Source organism: Photinus pyralis, unplaced genomic scaffold, assembly GCF_008802855.1.
Source record: "Photinus pyralis isolate 1611_PpyrPB1 unplaced genomic scaffold, Ppyr1.3 Ppyr1.4_LG8, whole genome shotgun sequence".
In the NCBI taxonomy this organism is placed as follows: Eukaryota; Metazoa; Arthropoda; class Insecta; order Coleoptera; family Lampyridae; genus Photinus; species Photinus pyralis.
Window position 1 is genome coordinate 20,259,274 of NW_022170819.1, and position 22,848 is coordinate 20,282,121.

A 22,848-nucleotide genomic window follows, 5' to 3' on the forward strand; every position below is an offset into this window, starting at 1 on the left:
AAGGGTTTTCCAGTACCTGGTCGCTCTAGCCTATCGTTAACTACCTCTTAAGTGGTAAATACTTGAAACGTAATTGTAACTATTAACGTCATTATTTGTTTGCAATTGATTAGTGTTACCCGATCGATGAATGATGTCTTCCTTCAGTTAATTATTGTATTCGATACTGAAGGAGATTACGAGTAAAGCGAGGCCCTTCAGGCATTAGTCAACCAACTGTATACCGGTATACCGAGTGCTGTGACTTGATTGATTCTATGATGTTGTAAATGACCATTTATTTTCATTTCCTAGGAGAATTACCTAATCACACAGACTTCTGCCGTTACGTCGGATGGTCCCTTTCAAGAACTATAGTGGAAGTGTTAAGAGCACCGGGGGTCTGGTATGGAAACCCCCAGGAAAATAATATTTCATGTCTCGTTTCATGTTTATTTCCCTCACCATCATAAAATCTTCGTACACTGAGGGGTATCCCGTACTCCCCGGTGCTACGCTCTCTCTAAAAATATTTAGACCTTTTATCTCGCCTTTTATTATTTCTATTGTTTTGAACAATTATAAGGGTTTTTTGCTTGTAAAGGAAAAATTTCATAGCATATCCGGCTTAATTCTCAACCCATTATTTTCGATTTCGTATTGTCGACTGGTCAGCATTAGGTCATTAGATTCCTTGTGAAATAAAAATTGAAAAAATCACAGAATGATACGAAGGCGTAGAAGGGCCAACAACGACTTCTACACTTTTTTATAAGTTTTAAGCGAGAGTCCTGAGGGCTGAATGTTTTCAATGATAACGTAACACCGGTGGGTCTGGGGGATATGGAATACCCTCCAGACATAAGGTCTGATTCAATACTCTTCTTCCTGCACCTATCAAAATCTTCGGACGCTTGACTTGGGGGGGGGAGTTCCATACTCCCCAAACCCCCCAGTTTTACATTCTTCCTCACAACTTAGCACTTACACTATACGGAAGTATATGGGGTATGTAATCTTCGTCAGGAAAGCTTCGGTATCCTTTGTGTAGAACTACTACGCGAGTGTCCTTAGGGCTGACGTTTTAAATGACATCGTAACATCGCGGTTTTGAGGGGTATGGGACACCCTGGAAGAAAAATGGAGCGATTCAATGTTCTTTTGCATACACGTACCAAAATCGTGTATTCCTTACCCCCAGACATCCCGGTTTTACGTTCTTCCTCACAACGTATAAGTAGTGTACATAGCACTTAGACTGTAATTTTTGGAAAGGAATCATCCAGCGTAATACTAAGAGTCCATGAAATACCCCACAGAAAAAAATCAGTTTAAAGTCCTTTTTCCTGCATCTATCAGAATGCAAAATGCACCGAGTAAGAAACATGATTTTAACCAGCCGGTACTATGAGCGATTCCATTTTTTATTTGAAAAGCGGGTCTTCGACTCGAAAATGTTCCTTCGCGTATATTTTACCCTCTATTACCACTCGTAAATAAAAGACCTTCCTTTGAAATTCAAAACCGAATATTTGTAACCGGCTAAGCGATCGTCTGTTAGAGCATAAAGAAAGTAAAACATCAGGTATAGTCCTGAAGGCTCTTATCGAGGCTCTTATAGACAAATAGTGTTCACTGTGTAGATCTTAAAAAGATTAAAAAACCCATTCAGGTTTGTTGCAGATTCTGAAGTCAAATGTCTTTAGATGGCTCTTAAAAGTACATTAAAAACGTTTGAAGGCCCTTAAAGATTATCTCTAAAAGAACAGGGTATTTTAAGTAGATATTCAGTAGCTCAAATCGGTTATCAAAGCTCCTAAATACCCTTAAAGACTTGCTCTCATACGATCGTGAACATTTTTTGAGATCTTAATGGCACGACATTTAAAGAGGACTTCATTTTTGAACGCAGTGATCTCGATTGGCGTGCCCTAACAACCAATAGAAAACCAGCATTTCGGCTTTTCCAGCCTGCGCAAATGTAACGAATGCAACTTTTAGGCTCGAAGAGATCTTGGCAACCGCGCTCGCTTTCCCCAATACGTTTCTGGTTATTGCCAGACTTACTTTCGTTCAAGTTTGCTATGAAGCGGTACATGCGAAAATTTTCCTATGTTTAACAAAATACAAAATCATTACCAAATTTTAAAAACGGCATCCTTGTTTCCAACTCACTTCTTCTACACACTTTTTCATGTCTTTTTCGCAGTAATCATTTGTCTAGATTTCTTTCCACCAACTCATGCATGACCCAAACCTCCCTTCTTATGTACCCTTCACTTAGGGATCCTTTTACACCTTCCTTCTGGCACTTTCACGCTTCACTTGTACCTATTTAAGCCACCCCCCTGCCTTCCCCTTTATTCGTGTTCTCCACGATCCTCTTCCATCATTCTTACTTCAAACCACCCTCGCTCCCTCACATTTCTTCGCGTTTCCTTTGACGTTTCGTATCCTTCGTACTCCTAGCAGATCTCTTTGCATGTCCAGTTTAACATCGCGTAATCCCCACCTATCTACTGGTGCCTCTTTACCACCTTCCTTGCCCTTTACCCTTTCATATTTTCTGTTTTTTTCGTATTTCCCTTTCATTCATTTTAGCGCATTTTTTAATAACTAAAAAAAATTTACTATTGTTTGCGTTTCGTCCTCCCGTCTGTCCGTCCCTACCACTTCGGCGGTTTTGAAATACTTTAGGGGCTTTGTTCTAGAGGCCTGAGGTTTTTGCAATACATTCTACCCTTTATGGCCGATTAAAAGTTATGAAAAAGTGTAAAAAGTCGTTGTTGAGGTATTCATTGGTCAATCAATGGAACTTTAAAATCACATTTACGAAAATCAATTAATTTTTGACTTATGACTGATGCTTTTAGCCGATAATTACTTGACCTTTATTAATTAGTATTGGCTAAATTACTACTACTACACTGATAAGACACCTCTACATCTGAAGCAACAAAATGATACTGTAGATGCATTATATAGAGGATAGCTCGAAGGATAGCTGGATAACACGTTTTAAAAAAAATTTGCTACATATAGATCGGTTATCTAATTATGATTTCCTTGACCGTCACCATATGGCCATGACTTTGGGCATTACCTCAGCAATTCCTATCTTACCCATATGCTGAGGCCAATATCACCTCGTGGAGGCTCATTTGATAATGAAAGGTTATCAAAAATTAATAAAAAACCGGCCATCTCGATTATCTCATCAAGCTGTATACTATCTTCGGATTGCTGTTGCTCTTCGTTACAGAACAATTTTCTTATCCCACATTTTGTCTACCATATAAGCAAGTTATGTTCTATTTTGTGTCCCACTTCAGAATTGTATGCCAATGCTACATATTCAAAGACTTTTCTCCAATTTCATATCATTTCGCTAATTAAATTAGGTACCTAGTTCCATGAGATCAAATACATTTGGTTTTAATTAGAGTTTCCTGGCTTTTCTCCGTGTACAGTTCCCAGAGACAGTTGCTCATTACATACGAGTACTCCAAAATGAATAATAATGAAATGAGTTTCCCTCTGTTGGTATTATATAAGAGATTTATCATTGTTATTATTTATGAATGTTATCATAAATTATATAACGATCCGTTTTACGGCGTGAAAACTTAAAATATTACAAAATTATGTCTGGGTGTCGCATAAAATATGAAATAATAGTAAACAAGTTCAAGGTTACTAGGTACATTCAATTGTCCCGAAAACGGGAGATTTTATTGATTGAGAGACGCTTTAAAGATATTTGGGTTTAAAGAAAAGAGGATTTGATAATAATTGTCAGAATAAAAAGCTCATTTTCAGCACGTAACAAAAAGCTTGACTATAAATGTCGGATCAATATCAAAAAAGGGATTATAAGCGCCAAAGAACGTAGAACATTTTTAGGGAGCTTTTATTCGCGTCATTGAGCAAGATAATAAACGGAAAACATTCTTTAATTTTATCCCTAACCCCTAGTAGTACACCGCAATTTAGAGTTTTTCACGTACTTGTACATCGTATTGGAAAAAACACGAATTTTTGTCTTCATTCTTGACCGAGATTCCTATGTGAGTTTAATTTAATGGTAGACAGAAAAGTTACTACGAGAGACCTAAATAATAGACATAAACGTAACAAAAAAAAACTTAGTTTACCCTTAAACTGAAACTTAATTTTGAAATTCAACGAAATTGCTGTTACTTAAAGCTGAAATTCTATTAAATGTTTTCAAAGTTGTAGGGTAGTTTTGACAGCCTTTCCGAGTAGCAGCAAGGTTAAAAATTCATAAAAACAACGCCTTCCGCGTCTTTTTAAAGTATTAACAAAAAATGAAGTGTTCACCTGTTCCTGAACCTGTCACTGTTTGGGCAGTTTTGTAGAAATTTGAGTAAAAGATTCCTTACAGTGTTGTAATGATTGTGCACCCTTTTAAATGGAAAAGGCATGATAACAAGTGCCATTTAATTTTTTAAATTGCAAATCGTCGTGAATCATTTTAGAAAGAAGTGACATAAGCGGATGTTAAACAACAATAACGAAAAAAGGAGGGAGAAAAAACAGTTACGTTAAGATCGAAACAAACAAACTTACCTACATTTTGAATTTTTAGCATTTTTAATCACCCTACTTAAACTAGCACACAACACTAAATGTAATTTTAATCACATTATAGAAAAAATAAACACAAAAAACTAGTCAAACTCACAAAACAGGTAGCATCTAAGGTCAACGAATATAAACAAAGAGCACAGGTGACCTGCAGCAAAAGTGACCATTTTTAGGTAAAACTGGCGCACGTGAATCGCACGTTTCGTTACAGATACCAAGTGAAAATTAATCGCGAGGTGCAAGTACTGCCTCTTTGTTAGGTACTACTGCTTCATAAAGTTTACGGTGGCCAGCTCTAAGACAAGATATGCAGGTTAAATGTTAACCTGTTACTTTTCAACCACACGGAATTACTATGCAGGCGTCTTTTTTTAAACAAGGCGAGTTTGGTGCTTTGTATTGGCCACTAACGGACACAGGTACTAGTACAGTCCCAGGCATAATTTCACGGTTATTTAATATGTCTGTTACACAAGATGCAAATTATATTTTTTAATTCTGGTCATTAATTTAAAAAAACGTATAATTTAACTTTGTGGATTCGGTATAGTGCCAGATTCGAGGTCATTGTTTGGTTTGCAGATATAATTGATCGTTTGTTCAAGGTGGGGCAACATATATTCAATAAACGTTAAACGAATACGTTTTTATGTAAGTGATAGACAAACAAAACATAGAAAATTTATCTACCTATGTTGAGAAAAACTAATGTAATTAGGCTCGGTATGTTTATTTATATCGTCAAAGATCGGTTTTTATTAAATCGGGAAACGTTTTTGGATGGTCCACGTTCTCCAATGGATTCAATTCAATTCGATTCGCTATGAATTTTTAGTTCCATCAATTTTTAACGTCAATGGTTACTGTCATAATCTTCAATTAAATTTACCTGACAGCTAACTCCATGGAGATGAGCGTGAAGACAGTTGCTTCCATGAATTTTAACTTTCAGTTAAAGTTAACCGACGATTTGTAGCACCCCCACCATCGAATTTACTTCAATGGTATACCACATGATAAAAACAATAAAATAATAAATAATAATAAAAACAAAATACGGAGAAAAGGTTAAGGGTAGATCGCGAATTCCAAATAATTCCATTGAATTCCAAAGAATTCCATTGCATTCAAAAGAATTCCATTGAATTCCATTGAATTTTATTGAATTTCGAAGAATTCCATTGAATTCTAATTACCTCCAAAAAGAATTCCGAAGAATTCCAGTCAACATATTAATGTTGTCAATGTAAAGCTGTTTAAATAGATATTTATTTTGGTAACTACTTATTATGATGATTTATTTTTCTCATAAAGTTTAAGAGAAAGTCGCAAAAAAGAAATCAGCAGCTATCTTTCAGGTTCAAAGACTAAAACCTGCAAACTAAAAGTGGCACTTCGTAAGTCCTCACTGAATGGACTACTTGTTTCTCTCTCACACTCCTTCACTCCCTTCTTTTTGCCGCAATGTAACTGGTCACTTCACTTGGCGTCATCTGTGAATTCATTCTCGCGTAAATTGCGGCGTTCTCCACGAAGTTCAAAGGACAGCTCAAGTGCTTTTCTCAGTTGCGCCACATTACCTTGCTACATTACAATTTTTTTAGGGTTCCTTTGACTTTCTCTATTGTGATTCAAGGAATTCTGGAGAAATCAATATTTAAATATTGATGGCATCATTTGATTCCACACGAGAACGTACCTTTGGCTTTGGGGGCTGCTCCACTTCGCCTCGTGCATTACAAACTCTTGATGATTTCTTTTGTTTTGCTCGCAATGGTAATAAGGGCACGGAATTATTTTCATGAAATACTTATACGTCGCCTAGTATAAAATCAGCCGCAGGTAGCTTATGTCTTTTTCTTCGCATGAGCTAGATACAGATGAAAATATAATAGCATAATATGTGTACACCTCACAGGCGACCAATTTTGCAATGGGCGGCTACCTGCGAATGATTGACGTGACTGTTTTTATACTAGAAGAGCAATAAATATATATGGCATCATTTGAACTTGTAAAATTTTGAGGGTTTAATTTTAGGAAGATATTTTAAATACTCTTCCAAGCTTCATGGGAGTTCTTAAAAATAATTATGCATGGTGTACCATTAGTTTATAATTACTTTACTATAAAAGATACCAAAAAAGTCTTAGAGCAAAACTGTACACCATTACCGTCGCCATGTTTCTAAAATATTTATCAACAGGGCCGTGCTGTATTCCAGTGGCGTATCAAACTTGGTTTTTTTTTAATGAAATACCCCATATTGACTGCAGATTTGAAAAGTACTTAATTTTTTATGTAATATGTTTTAACGATTTCGCTGTCATAACCTTTTTTCCTCAAAAGTTTTTCGATTTTTATGAGAGAAACTACATGGCGCCGGCGGCTAAGTTTTCAATTGAAGCATAAGCTAAGACATAATTTTTTATAGGTATACTTTCTCGAAAGAATTAAATTTTTTATTGACCTTTGACCAATGTCATATTTTTTAAAAAGTCCTAAACAAATAACTATAGCTCTGGATAGCTGAAACTACAAAATTTTCAGTGATACAAACAAAACCACACATTTCATGAGACAATTTCAGAGAAAACACAAGGTGAAACGCCATTTTGTAGAAAAACGCCCTTTTTCGAGTCTGCCATGATGAAACAAAAGATCTTCAATAGGATCTTCAATTGTCACAATTAAGTGCCGGCAGGTGTATAATTGATTTTTAGCGCATTTTTTAAGAATAAAAAAAAATGTGCTATTGTTTGCGTTTTGTCCGTCCGTCCGGATCCACTTCTACCGTTTTGAACTACTTCTAGAGGAATGGTCCTAGAGTCCTGAAATTTTTTGCAGTAGGTAGCCTATATCTTGAAGGTGTGCCAGACGGCCATCAAATTTCGCTGTCTAAAAGGGGGGCTCCCCCACGACTTATTTCCTGAGAGGCTGTTTTTGGAAGTCAAACGTGCATAACTTTTACAAATTAATGTTACCTCTCATTGCATTCTAATTGAAGGTCTCAACGAAAGGAACCGTTTTCTACCAACTACTGCCCTTCTTTCTGTCCTCTTATCAAAGTACGGGGTGGAGTGGAACTAGTTTTATCCTTCACGGTACTCTAACTAATGAAAGGTCTCAACGAAAGGAATTAATTTTTACCAACCATAGCCCTCCTCCTCGACCTCTTATCGTGATCGGGTATATGCCCTTATACCTCAAGAACGGATTGTCGGAGAAGGGTACTCACAAAGGGCGATTGAGACGTATGCAAGAAATATATTCATTGGTGATGTCAAAACAAAAGCTATTTCGGTTAAAAAAATGCGCTTTATCTGCACAAGAGTTGTGCACAATTTATACTTTGTTAATCAGCGTTACGAAAATGCTAGCAGAAACGGTTGATATTGTGCTAATTCTTTGAGAACGTCACCAGAATTGTTTGAGGGCGTTAGTTATGGGATATATTTCCACTTTTGGTTAGCTAACCTTTAGTTAGTAGTTGATTTAAAACTTGTGCAGGGTTTATCATTTTGGGCCATTTCGAGCATCCCGAGAGAATGGATATGCATTTCTATATAATTTATAATCTTTCTCTTTCTATCAGTTATCCTTTTTATTGTTCGTTTGTGTATTTTGAACTGTAAAAAATTAACTCCAAAATTTTACAAAAAAAAACCAACACACGTAACCAGGAAATTCCCTTCATCAAGGCCTTTTTCGCCGGGGTAATACCTGGACAGTAGACACGATCTTGTGCCACAAAATAAGCTCAGTTAATTTATCTTCAAATCGATGTACAGGGTGATTCAAATTCGCGGCTCACTATTGTGATCTCCGTAACGGTGTGAGATACAGTGCAGGTTAACTTTTTGTGACAAAAAAACGCATTTGAAATTTTCGTAAAATCTTTGAAAATAACTGAGATATTACCTACCGAAAAACTGAAAATGTCTAATTTCTTGTTCACCTTCCCTAGCTTATACGGCCGAAAATGGACGGTTCTATGAGCACTTTTTTTTGTAGAATCTGTGATCAAAATTTACATAAAACGCTAGATGTAGAAGCTACAGACTATTTTCTTAGTTCTTATGGGCGCCATATTGGATTTTTACGGAATGAGATAGAGAACAAAAGAAAAGATTTTTATAATATTTTAATACATCGCAATCTTAGCCATGTTGATCCAATAAGATTTAGTTGACCAAGAACTTTAACCTGAGCTGCTTCATTAAGCAATCTTGGTTGCTTTCTTTTTTTATTGATAACAGATCCCGTTTCTTTGAATTTAGCGATCAAATCTTGAACATAGGCATGGCTTACATTTCTCCCGAGATGTCTCTCATTAAACGTTCTAGCTGTTCTAAAAGATGATAGATTTTCGGAGCCATAAATCAATGTGTAAATGGCAGCGGTACCATCTCAAGATGGTTAAGAATAGTTATTTATTATATGAGATGATAAAGGTATATGTTTCCCTTTATTGTTGTGTGTAATATAAAACTTTACCTTATAGCAGAAGCCATATAAATCATTGCAAAGCTTCTGAATTTAATTTAGACATAAAAAATAGCAAGCTTAGGTTCTGCCGTCGCGGTACATCCATAGAAACAGCATTGTCGTATGTTCTGAACGTCATTTTATATCGTGCTCAGCGTCCCATTTGAAATAAGAATGACAGATGTCATTAGAATGCACAATAATCTGTTTCACTTTACTACCCGTCCGGTTAAAGTGATCACTTTATCTACCCTCACAGTTAAAGAGCGACTTATTCAAGCTTATTAAAATGTCTGCTATAAAATAAGAAAAAGTTTTACCCAGTTTTAAATCCTAATTAATACTTTGAGCGTAAAATATAATCTAGGATCGGACATGTTAAAGCTTTTAATAATGCCAACGAATGACCGATTGATATGGTCTGTTTAATTAGGTGGTATATGTACGTGTTGGCAATGGAATATAAAACTGAATACTGTTTTATGGTGGACAATCCATCTATGCTAGAGAGAACCTTTCGCGCGCAAAATTATGTTGGAATAGTAAAGCAGGGTCGTTGCTCTCCCGATGAAATTTATAGATCGAAGGCATTTAATTTTACCTGTCGATTGATTCCGGTCTTGTATAATTAACTAACTCATGCCCGTAGGTATTTAAACAACAACTTTCTTAAGGGTTTAGTTCGTGATACCTATACCTACCATCTTGGGCGTACAAGTTATGGACTAACCAAAAATAGTCAAAAAGCTTGCACGGAAGATTCGTTCCGTTCATGATCAGTGCGTTAGATTCATTGTCTATACCGCGTAATTGGCCATTTTGTCTGACATCTAAAGTTGCCGTGACAATACTAAACTGATATTGCACTGAAAGGGTACGAAGGGGATGTGAATGGAAAAAAATTGATATATACTGATTCAAACTATAGAGGCGCGCTTATTGAGGCATTATTAAGGACTTTGAAATTGAAACATACGCACCAAAAACGTATTTTGTTTAAATTTAGGAACGCCTACGACCCTTGACAGACAACGGGATTCACAGGCTTAATTAACCCCTAATAATGGGTTGACTTGTCCCCAGTTTATAATACCTTGCTGAATTCTGATCTAGATCATCATTAATCTACCACTTACCGATCCCCTGAAACTAATTTTGTATATTGCATAAGTTACAGTGGATTGCTATACCCTTCGACCAGCTTTTTATATTATCTTTTCATATAAAAATAGGAAACGATCAATAGCGACGGAAAAAGGAGAAATAATAGTAAAGTTTTATATTGCACGAGGAAAGAAAAAAAAAAGTTTATACGGGAATGAATAAGATTGAAGGTCGGTTGCGGGGGATTTGGGAATTGCCTACTTCTCGCAGCGCGTTTCCCGGATTCGGCTCAAAATGTGTACGCCAGAAAGAAGGTTTTGTTATGTAAATAAGTAGAAGTTGGTAATTTAATTAAGCGTTATGGACTTTTAGTTACGCGTTGCGTAACTTATTGGGGGAAAGTCGTTATTAGTTACGTGATTCTATGCGCCTAGTTTTAATAGGCAATTACTTTTACACTAAGGCGATCTCGCGACGGGAAATTTGAAATATTGTTAATATGACAGCACATTTTACATCGCCGTTAGTGCGGTAGGCTAACTTACACACTAGAATTAACTAAAGTGGAAACGTTCCACGTTCCATTTTCCGCAATTTTTTGTTTCGGTACAGTGTTTTTATATAGGTACGCATTTTCTTAATGCCTTGCGAAATTCTGCTTTCTTTCATAAGTTTTTAGATCGTTTGCGCGTTCCATTTATTTTTTCCTTGCTTTCTTATGTTTACTAGGATTTATTTTTATTCGTTTTGACTTTACTGACTCGTAATTCATGTTGGTTTATGTAATTTTTAATCTTGCGTAAATATTTTCGTTTTTTTTTTGTATTAATTTCAAACCTTTAGAACTCTTATTCCATTGATCGTGCCGACATTGAAGAGGGAAGGGTTTCGGTATAGGTACCTTATAGTGGGAAGAGCTTGACACCTCTAAATAATGTAGGTATGCATTCGTTGTGCGCTAATTATGCCCTCGTTTGTGCCCAAAATGGAAGTTTTCATCGTTATTCTGCTATTTAAACCAATGGCTGTCTCTCCCATGTAGACATACACAGATAACACTTCGACAAGTAGGTAGGTACTTCCAGTTCTTCGACTACTTTGAGAATTTGAATAAGAACTATAAAGAACAAAAATATATAAAATACAAACGCAACATTGTAATAGATGGAGAAAACATCCGTTAACTTAGCACCACCATTTCAAATTTTAGTTACTCCGAAGGCCGAACTTCCGGAAATAAACTTTTGAAAACGCTAAGTTAGACCCTCCACTTTTTAAAAACCGTAATGGCGCTAGCTTTAATTCAAGTGGCGCAATTGAGCGCATAACCAAGTGTATCAGTGACCTGGTTACAAGGGACAAAATACGTACGGGGGGGGGGGGGGGGCTTCGTTCCCTTGCCCCCCCCCCCAATGTTTTTTCGGATTTCTAAAAAACGATAATGGCGCAAGAGTTATTATCGGTGGCGCATACGAGCGCATAACGAGCGCATTCATTTCAAAATAATACGACTATTAAATCTCTCAGTGGGGGGGCCAAGTTAACGGACCCAAAATTTTCGAGCTTCTCTACACCAAGGTCTCATTGTCTCTACTGCGAAAGGTATAAAAATATGGTTCGGTTCTATAATAATTGAACTGTATTTCCTTATTTTAATACTTGCCGCAGATTCAGCTACCACACCACTCGTTTTACTAGAAAATTAATCCAAAATATTTCAGTGGTGCCAAGTCATAAAGCTAGGAAAAACTGTCCATGACTACTTGGGTGTGGCGCCCTACTCTTAAGATTTTGACTCTATCTGGGAGATGTCAGCAAAACACAAAATAGCAAAATTGTACACGAAAAAACAAACCGGTGGTATTATAAAAAAAAGGACCCCCACAATGTTGGGGATTGGGCGACAGCTCTGCGCTACGTTTAAAGAACACAGCGCAGCGCTTGCTTTTGGTAGTCATCGAACACAATGGTGGTGTTAGAGGCTAATAAACCACCCCCAAAAGTTAAAGGCTTTTTGCAAAATTTATAATTGCGCTAGGTTAACTTGAGCGCTAGGTCTACAGAACAGAAAACATCAAATTTTTACCCGAAAAGACAAAATGGTGGTGCCCCCTCCCCCCACACTATTGGAGGGTGATGACAGCTCTAAAATTTGTGGCGCTAGCTGGCGCTAGGTCAGCAAAACACAAAACGTCAAAATTTTACCCGAAAAAACAAAATGGTGGTGCTAGGAAAAATTGCCCCCTGCACTATTGGGGGGTGGCGCTAGCTCTAAAATTTGTGGCGCTAGCTGGCGCTAGGTCTGACGAACACAGCGCTTGCTTTTGGAAATGATCGGACGCAATGGTGGTGCTAGCGTTAACATAGCACCCCCCGAAAATCAAGGGCTTTTCTGCAAAATCTATAATGGCGCTAGCTGAACTCAAAGTGGCGCTAGCTGGCGCTAGCCATAGAGATGCTGGCGCTAGCCATAGAGATTCTAGCGCAATCTGTCTTTAGTCAAAAATTTGAAATGGTGGTGCTAAGTTAACGGAGCCTTGTGGACGTTACAACGTATACATATTTGGGAGTTATAATAGACAAATAAGGAGCAGACCACGAGCAAACAGTAGGTACAAGGAGGTGATATGGGAACGGGTGCCGAAATACCAAAGGTAGGGAAGAGGAAGCGAGCTTAGATGCGGAAACGAGGAGAGAGTGAATGAGGAGTGGATAGAAGAATAAGAAAGGAAATTTGTGGAGAGAACGAGGAAGATATAATAAAGCACATGCTATGGGAATGTAAAGAAGAAGGAAGAACAAGGAAAGGAAGGAGTGAAATACTGCAAGATGAGGGAAGAAACATACATTTTAGTTTTTTGTAGTTGATTTTTTTAAAAAGTTTTTGCCAAGTGGCATTAATACAGATTGATTGTTTGATACACTGCAATACCTACCTTAGATACAACGACAACAGTAATTCAGTATAGAATTTTTCTATTTCGGTGTTACAATGAGAATTTTGTGCAACTGTTTTCGGCAAAAACAGTGTTTCAGTGAGTTCCATTGTAACATTGTTTTTGGTAAGTTTTCATCTCTAAGTTGGCAGTTCGCCAAGACGTCAACGTCAAATCATCAGATGTAAAATCAAATTACGTACGTAAGATGTATGTGTTTTCCTTGATTTTTGGTACACGAAGAACTTAATACATTCCAAATCAGCAGTTTACACATCCACCATAAATAAATTTATCTACGAGTAAAAAATTACACATTCACGGAATTTAAAGTTTCCAAATGTCAGTGTTGTGTTTATCTACGCTGCCAACTTAAAATTTGTCAACGTAAATGGTGTTGCCAACTTAAGACATATTAATTCTAAAGTTTCCTGTAGTTTTTGATAATTACTTTTTAATTAAATTAAAGCGCCGAAATAGAAAAAAATAGTATGAAAAACACGTGTTACAATGCTTTATTGTAATACTCCTATCTTGTAGACACTCGTGGCTCCGCTTCGCTACGCCACTCGTGCCCCAAAATAGCCGTATTACAATAGGTCGCATGGTAACACTTGTCTTTCAATATACTATTGTGGAATTAGAGGACACAACTGGTGTATTTAGGTTTTTTTACATCCAAGAAGAATACAAACAAGTGGTTTAAAAAAGTCACAATACAAAGGTTCGACTTTTTGTCATCTTCCCTTTTAGAAGAAACGACCAGAACTTATAGATCTTTAGGCTTCCTAGAGATGCCTGATGTACGGAGAGCTATGGGGTATTTTCTCTACTAGTGATAAATATGGGAATTATTTTAGATACCCCCAAAAATGCATTAAATCTTCCACTTCTATAACAGACCGTGCTCAGTTTCCTAGATCTCGTATCGACTTCGAGTTTTCGCTATATGAAAGCTTGCGAGTTCCAGGTGCGCAAATATCAAAAATTAACTTGGGCATTCATTATTTTCTTTCGGTCAAAATCGTTATTTATGCCCCAATGTTGTTGGGAAAAAGATCAAACTCAACTGTTCGATAACTAAGAAATGATCATACATGTGTTTTTTTGGTGACCTAAATATTTTTACACAAAGGATGTCAAAATCGTTATTTATGCATCAATTTTCTTGGCAAACTCGATTGCTCAATGCTCTAGAAGTGGTCTATGTGTATTTCTGGTGACATTTTTTGGGGCAAAAAATATCAAAATCGTTATTTATGTACGAATTATTATTATTATTATCGTATCGACTTAAGATTTTCGCTGTATGAAAGCTTATCAGTTCCAGATGTGCATACTATACAAAATTAATTTTGGTATCTATCACTTTTTGGCCTAAAAGCGATATATTATTCTAAATCCCTTAGTTATGCATCAATTTTCTTAGAAAAAAGACCAAACTCGATTGTTCGATGTCCAAGTCATTTGAAGACCTCTGTTATTTATGTACATACTACGAATTGCAGGTGGTAAAAAGATACTTAAAATGATAATACTATATTATGTATATTATTTATGCGCTCCCAGCGTGGGAAACGCAACCACGGAAACACAATAAACCTAACTCATTTAATGATAGAAAATACACTATTAAATCACACCTTCACCCTGAAACACTTTCTTAATTAATATGGTGGATCGCAACATAAAACTGTTTTCTGTTTCTTCTTTTTTTTAGGAAAAATTTGATTATTTATGTGCATGCTATATATTAAGAAATCATTTTCAAGAGCGGTGGCAAAGCGGGTCCCAAGAGGGTGCTTAGCTCGCTCTTGCCCCCTCTGGCTACGGCTCTGCTGCCATTCTATTAGAAAGTATAAAATTACACTTTGTGCATATAGGAAACTGTACGACAATAAAAATGTACGTTCGGGGTATATTGTACAGGTGGGGTGATAATTCCAACTTCACAATAATACCCTTCTTTTAAGTTATTTGGATTCTATTCAATGTTTTTGGATCGAAAATCGTTAGGTACTTAAAACTCTACCTGAGTATATAGTAAGGTGAAGGTGTAGCGCAATGTAATTGATTTAAAAAAAAAACGAAACGTGACCATTAGTGCCTTGCCCCTACACCAGCAAAGAGAGTGAGGGAAATGTAAAATCAAATATAATGAGGTGGAAAACATTGAACGGAACCGTTGAGTGTTATTTTTCACTCAATGTTTAAACTGAAACAATTGGAAAATTGAAAGACAAGTGCTAATACAAAACTATACCTAAATCATCTATAAAATTATACTTGTGCATTGTGCTGCGACACAACTATAGCCGGGCAATCACAGTATGTTTTTAAATCTTAAGAACACTTATTGTGAAGGAAATTAACATAAACAAAAATTCAAAGTTTCTAAATCAAAATGTGTCCTTTTTTATAAAGAAATTCAAAATATCAAACAAGACCATCTTTCAGAGCCAGTGAAAGATTATACTGCAAAAAAAATGTTTCAAAACCCTCTCGTGACTGTTGCCGCGTAACACAACTGTAAATGATCAATGAGGAGTAACGGGATCATAGCAGCTATCAATTAGCGAAAATCTGAAAAGTCAAGGTGGCCAAGGGACCGAGATCTCGATTGAACTGACAGACAGACAGACGACGGAAAATTAAGCATATAAGCGTTTACTAAAAAAACATTTTTTTCAACTAGATTTGTGTAGGCTGTCAACTATTTCGGTGAAATGTTCCTTCCTAAATTAAACCGCATTAAACAATGGTTGTCCTACAACGATAGTACAGTGGTTTTAACTATTGTAACGGTAGATATGGAAGGGGTTTAGTTTTTTTAACGTTCATCCAACCCTGTGTGGAAACGGGGACAGAATATTTCCACTGCAGAAATGCACTGCATGCGGTAAGAGTCCGCTAATCAAATGCATCCTTCCAGCACCATGTGTACCTATAATTGTTAAAAATTGGTTGATTGATACCAGAGACTTGATCTTTTGCACCATCTTCTGCTCCAATTTGTAAACAAATGTTCTTACTGCTGCTGGTGCTACCGCCACCATCACCCGTAGGAATACCTACTATTTTTCGATATCTCGATTTTATTGGTTACCGACTCTTCTACATAACTCTCAGCAATAGATGAGGTCGACATCCTTCAATTTCAAGTAGCTTGGCACTAATTATTCAATAATTCAAGAAAAATCTTTAATGGCCAAGGGATTTTGGACGTAATGCTGCATATTTTCGATATATGATATATTGTTAAACAATTAAAATTATTTCCTTCAGCATCAGTCACAACAAAGGAAGGCGGTTTATAATTTTTCGTTTTGCTGATACTGACAGCTAATATAGTTCCTTTATCTTCAATATTAGTGGTTTAGATTTACTAACTCATCACACTTGCAGAGGCGCCCATCACAACAACCACCTTTATTAACTTTCATGAGATGGTTAGTTTCCCTTTATCGTCGTGCATAATACAAAACTTTATAGCGGAAGCCATATGACTCATTGTAAAGCTTCTGACAATTCTGAAATTAATTTAGACGTCAAAAATAGCAAGCTTAGGTTCTGCGTGGTTGCCGTCGCGGGTTTCTATAGTAACAGCATTGTCATCTGTTCCGAACGTCATTTTATATCAATGATACAATAAATATAAGATATGATATTGCGCATGTGGGAGGAGTTATGAATCACGTGTGTGACGTCACGTGGTGAATTTCAAATTAAATATAATTATCTGTCAGTGTAGATTTTGGTGCTTTTTTGGAATTTGTGAATTAGTTTTCAACAAAATGAGGTGTTCCGTGGTTGAATGTACCACAGCTAATGGATCAAAACAGTTTTCAAGCAATCTAATGTTTTTCCGGTTCCCGAATGATCAAAATATTCAAAAGCGTTGGGTGTTAGCTTGTAACCGGCCAGGTCATATTAATGTGAAAACTACCAGAGTATGTTCGAAACATTTTGACGAGTCGTCTTATGAACGAAATTTGCGGTTTTAACTACTGTGCTATAACGCCCGAAATCGTCGACTGTTGAAACCAGACGCCGTACCATTTTTCAATTTGCCACTGGGAAACTCAAAGGATCTGAAAGAGGAATCGGCCCGAACCAGTTGCATTAACAAAAGAAATAGGTCAAAATTAGTTGCGACTCTCCTACAAACCAGGTAAGTTTCTTGTTTTGGTGTATTTGAAATTGGTTTAGAGACGTTTTCAGAAGCAAATCTAACCTAAAGTATTATTAGCTATATTTCAAGGTTTTGTTTAATTATAGGAGTGTTGGTGATGGTAGTAAATTAAAACATCCTTATAAGCGAGTAATATGGACAATTGAAGATATTTCTAAAGCTATTATCATTCATTCAGCTGGTACAAGAGCCTATAGGTTGTTATGGGAAAAAGGATACCCTTTGCCAGCAGTGTCAACGCTTAGAGCATGGTGTAAAAAATTCCATTAATGCCTGGAATATTAAAGAAGGTAGTAAATAATAGTGTTTGACTCCATCTCATATCTCAGTGTTCACGAGATTACTAATTTAATATGTTATGTGTACTTGTTTATTTAATATTTTGTAAATAACTTGAGACTATTCTAATAACAAACATGTCTTTTTTTGTACCTACTCCTTTACACTTCCTGATGTCCGATTTACTTTTTAAATTCTATATTACCAATGTATCTACCAATAAAGAACAATAATTCAATATATTTTCATCTTATCGAAATTTGGAACGGCAATCTAGCATATTTCTTGTTTTATTTATATCATGATTTTATATGTGCCTTTCGCGTCACAATTTGAAATAAGAATGAATGTCACTAAAATCAAATCTGATTCACTTTATATACCTCGGGTTTAAAGTGTATCAGTTTTATCTACGGCTTTGCGTGACATATAATCCTCTCCTGTTTCGCATGCTCATCCCAGCTCCCAGAGATCAACCAATGTATGAGAAACAATTCATATTTCTCAAACCCATACATTTTAATTTCGTTGCATACTTTTACGTATCAGCGTCAAGCCACGTGGCCTCATAAATTGAAGCTGTAAGAGAGAGAAGGTTAATGCCCTAAGAACCGCCTTTTTTTCTTTTGTTTGAGTATCAAATGCCTGCTTATTATACAGATAACTATACTGCCGTCCTAAGCAAAAGTGCAGTATCTGCAAAAACTGCAAAGTGGGGAAAAGAGCGACTGAAGTTTAACTTACTCTCCTTTTCATAATAATTTATGATCTTTAAAAGAATGTGTGTATTTATAGTAATCATCACTTCCTAAATGTATTGAGATAATCATTTTCATTTTTTTTTATATTTATTCGCACAAAAATGCAGATACGGCGTTTTTTCTAAGAAATGTTTATACTATAATGTTGATATTTTCCATAAATAATAGGCCGTATCTGTTAAATAGCTATAATTAAAATATAAAATCTAGCGCCCAAATTTTCATTTTTAAGTAGTAACGAATATTTATTACTTCAGTAAAACAAAAAATCATATATTTTATTCCTAAAAAATAAAACAGAATACTAGAAAATGTAAATGATTACACATTGAAAATCTTATAATTACACATCCGATATCGCCAAATTCTCCCAAAATTGTTTCCTGTTTTCTGGAATTATAGTACACAGTGTCTTCAGTATACTCTCCTTTTTGTCTCTACTCACTCCTTTAGATTTTTTCAGTGATTGGGGCAAGGCAATACCACCACGATTTGTTGATGATTTTCGTAAGAAGTCACATGAAATGTAAGAATCCTCATAATCCTCTTTGTATAATAAATTGTAGCTTCCTCGGTTAAACTGGACTTGTATAATTTTAGCTAAGTAGGGTCTGCTCGGATTTTTCTTTAGTTTTTGTTGTGAAGAATGATCTTCCCATAGGAAAAAATCATTGTATTCCATAATTTTAACGTCAACTTTCCCTTTATTCGATTTTTGGACGGCTTCAACAAAATCAGGAAAATCGTAGGTTTTGCGCTGTTTTTTCAAAGATAGTTCCACCTGGTGGTGGAAACTATCAGCCGACATGAACGTATGCCCAGGTTCAAAATAACAAATTGTTATTTGATTTGCTGATATACTGTTTGAGTTCACAATGTAAGCCAAAAATGTATAAAAACACCAATTCTTGTTCTGGCTTGAACAATTGTCAAGCCATATAATAATGTTCTCCAAATCTCTTTGTTTTTTAAAAAAAGCGTAGAAAGTACTTACAAGGTCTTCTTTGTTGCGGCCACTTGTACCCTCGTGCCATAACACTGCGAAGGGTTTTGCTTTTGTATTTCCCGCAACTGCAACAAAACTTTCATGATAAGCTATAATCCGTTTTGTGAATATCACTTTCTTAAATTGGTCTACACGCGGCAGCATTATAATTTTTTGTAAATCTGCTGAGAAGTAACCTGTGTTCATTTCAAAATTTTTGGATCCATGCTCCTGATATAGTTTTCTTGATTTCCGTGCCAGGTTAATGTGACCTTTCCATTTTACGCAAATTTCACATTCGTCTTCCATGGCACTTTCGGAGTGACCATGTAGCTTAAAATGTTCGCATTCTTCGCACTCCTCTTGGCCAAGTTTCGCGAAGGAGATATTTTTAGATTTCACTTTTAAGCGATAATAGTCATACGACACCTTGATATTGGGATATTTTTCTAGGAAATCAGTGTACATTACAGACATGTTTACATCGCTAGGGAGATATCTGCGGTTCGGTGCGTGTTCCCGTCTGTAATGGGAGATCTGCGGATTGAACGATTCTATATGGTCGTTGATTGTTCCCTCTTCTTTAATTTTATTTGCCGATGGTTGCACCCCTCGTTGGTCTCGACTGGCAGTAATTTGACCTTTAGGAGTTTTGAGAAGTGTATCGCGTACAAACCGATCATTTGTTTTTTTGTAACCAAGAGTGGTCAGAAAAAATATTTTACAAACATCTTGATCACACGAATTTTGGTCTTTTAGAGAATATTTAATTGTATTTTTTTTCGTATCACTTTCGGAAGTTCTTCTGATTACATCAAACATTTTACAAGTATTCAGAATAAATGTTCTTCTGTCAATCCAGGACAACTTCCAAAACTGGCAATTTATTTCCTTACGTCTCTCATCTGACAATTTAGAAGAACACTTCTTTCTGCAACCGCCACTACTACATCCAGGTAATACATTATGGCTATCTATAACACTTTGCATTTTTAATTTCTTCCTTTCTTTCAAACTTAATTCCATTTTCTTGCGTTTCCTGGGATTTCCTTTCTTTGTGTATTGAGTTATTGCACCTAACACAAACATTTTGTTTAGTATTAATATTTAAAAAACTATGTTTTGTGTATACCTTGTTCCAAAGTTATATCTGCTGATACTAGGATATCATTGTCCTCTTCTTGTAATACATCATTTTCTTCCAAATGAGTTTGTTGTTGTATCCCGCTACTATTATTATACTCGTCTTCGTGTGCAGTACTCGACAATAATTGTTCTTTTCCTTTTACATGTGGTTCTATATTTTTCATTGCCATGTCACAATTCTGAATGGCTCCTCTAAACGAATCTAAAAATTTTGGAAACAAATGTTATCTACTTTTGAAAAACTATTTTAGTTTGCAGAACTTTACCTGAAACCAGGTCTGCGTCATTCGTAGCTTCTGCAATCTTTTCAGATGATTCCAAATTGTATTCACCGTCATATAATTGAACATTACGTAAAGTTTCGTAAACTGCAAAATTATTTTCACTACCGTTTTCTTGTGATGTAATTATAGAGTCTTGTATCTGGCAAGAAGAATTTATTTGAATAAATTGTCCGTATTCCTGGCAACTAGAAGAGATTTCATTTTCCTCACTAACAAGAGACGTAAAATTTGGTATAATAATTCCATCTTCAGTTTGTATAGGAATTTCATCAATTAATAACGATAACACTTCCGCGTTTTGTTTCTTGGCATTATCAAGAATCTGTCTTGTACGCTTCGACATTGTGTTCACTCAAAATGACGAAATGCAACTAGTCACCTTTGAATCCATCATTATATACAATAAATTACTAAATAAAAACGCCTTACGTACATAACGAAACCGCGCTGATACGGTTAATACTAGGCAAGAGAGCCGTATTTGCATTTCGCTAAACAAAAGCGCCGTATGTACATGATAGATACGGCGTTTTTGCTTAGTATTCTGTACATACGGCCTTTATATTTAGGAAACTCCTAAAATTGTGTAGATACGACAAAATTATTAACAAAATTTTCCAGTTTAAATCGAATATACTGCATTTTTGCTTAATGAAAGACTAAATTTAAAGGATTTTAAACCTATAGACACCAATATCTCAATTTTGGTATTTTTTGTAGATACGGCACTTTTGCTTAGGACGGCAGTNTGAACTAGTAGTCCAATCTTGGAACTGTTTGAAATTATGGATTCTACAGGCCACATTCTATAAGAAATTTATATACTCAGCTTCAGTAGTTGATAGGTCTACAGCTGACTCTTGGAACATCATCTGATTGGTTAGAATTTGAAACGATCACCAAGCTGATTGGCCGAATATTAATGGAGTGTATTAATCACTTCTAATAAGTAATTCTACTTTAGTAAAAGTACGGGGAGATGTGCGCTTCGATACGCGCGACGTCCCTCTGACTCGCTGCGCGCTTCACTATTTATATTAAGCCAAAATGGAACCAACGAAATTTTTGAGACTGACGTTCTCTTTACCAATAGCTGATCGACATCATTTGTGTACAATGCAATTTTCATCTATGCTGAACAGTGAGGTTCGTTGTCACCTTGGTAATGACCCAGGCGTTCTAGATGCATGCGTTTATCATTAATAATTAGTAACATTTGAGAAAAATTTAAATGCAAATCGTGCTCCCGTTACAAATCTCCTGGTATGTTATACTATTGCAAAATAAGTTTAATTCCTTGTACTTGATACAAGCGGATAATCGGAATCAATTCAAAAATTGCTACTTATAATGAAAACGTGTTGCTTTCCGTGGTTTCCGAAACACTCGTTTTACCTACGTGTTCAATCTCGGTATGAGATAGAGTGGACTTGGGGTAGGATGTAAGGCGGCAGACCGTCACTTTTACCAAATTGAAGACTTAAAACCTTACACTCCAAGTGAGTAAAAGCATTCGCTAAACACTAATTTAATCCAAATCAGTCTGGGGTTTACCCATATACTTACAGTTAATGTTATTACGTAACTCGGCGTTTTTTTTGTTACTGCAGTAATATGTAAATACTACACGAGCATTTTTCTACTAACCCCTGTAATAAGATGCATTCTTGCATTGAAATCAAACCGTATTGTTATGTAATCAAATCTATCCTATACTTATTGGTATAAATTATTCCTTAATTAATCTGTTCAATCCAGAGATTGAACATTTTACCTCCATTGACCTATAAACCTCTCTTTGATTGATATTTCAAACTTGAAGCTACATAACTGTACCTTTTCCTTATTAATATTATTACACTGAGTAGGCCATTAAATAGGGAAAATACTAATTTCATATTCCCAAGTTGCATTGTCCTTCGTCTGCAATATGCATCATAATAATTAATGCCGAATTTTAGACGGTTACTCCTGACAAAGTCAGCAGATATCCTGTCTGTCACGGAAACAGAATGGAACCACTTGCAACGATAAAAAGTAGAAACAGTGCTGGCACCGAATTTCGTACTAACATTGTGGGACAGTT

The 22,848-nt window shown here is 36.0% G+C and overlaps 1 protein-coding gene across 1 annotated transcript in view; it reads right to left on the minus strand.

Annotated features, from left to right (window-relative positions):
• LOC116179444 overlaps positions 1–22,848 on the minus strand; it is a gene marked incomplete at both ends in the record, with an annotated part of 96,480 nt that overhangs the window by 43,973 nt on the left and 29,659 nt on the right.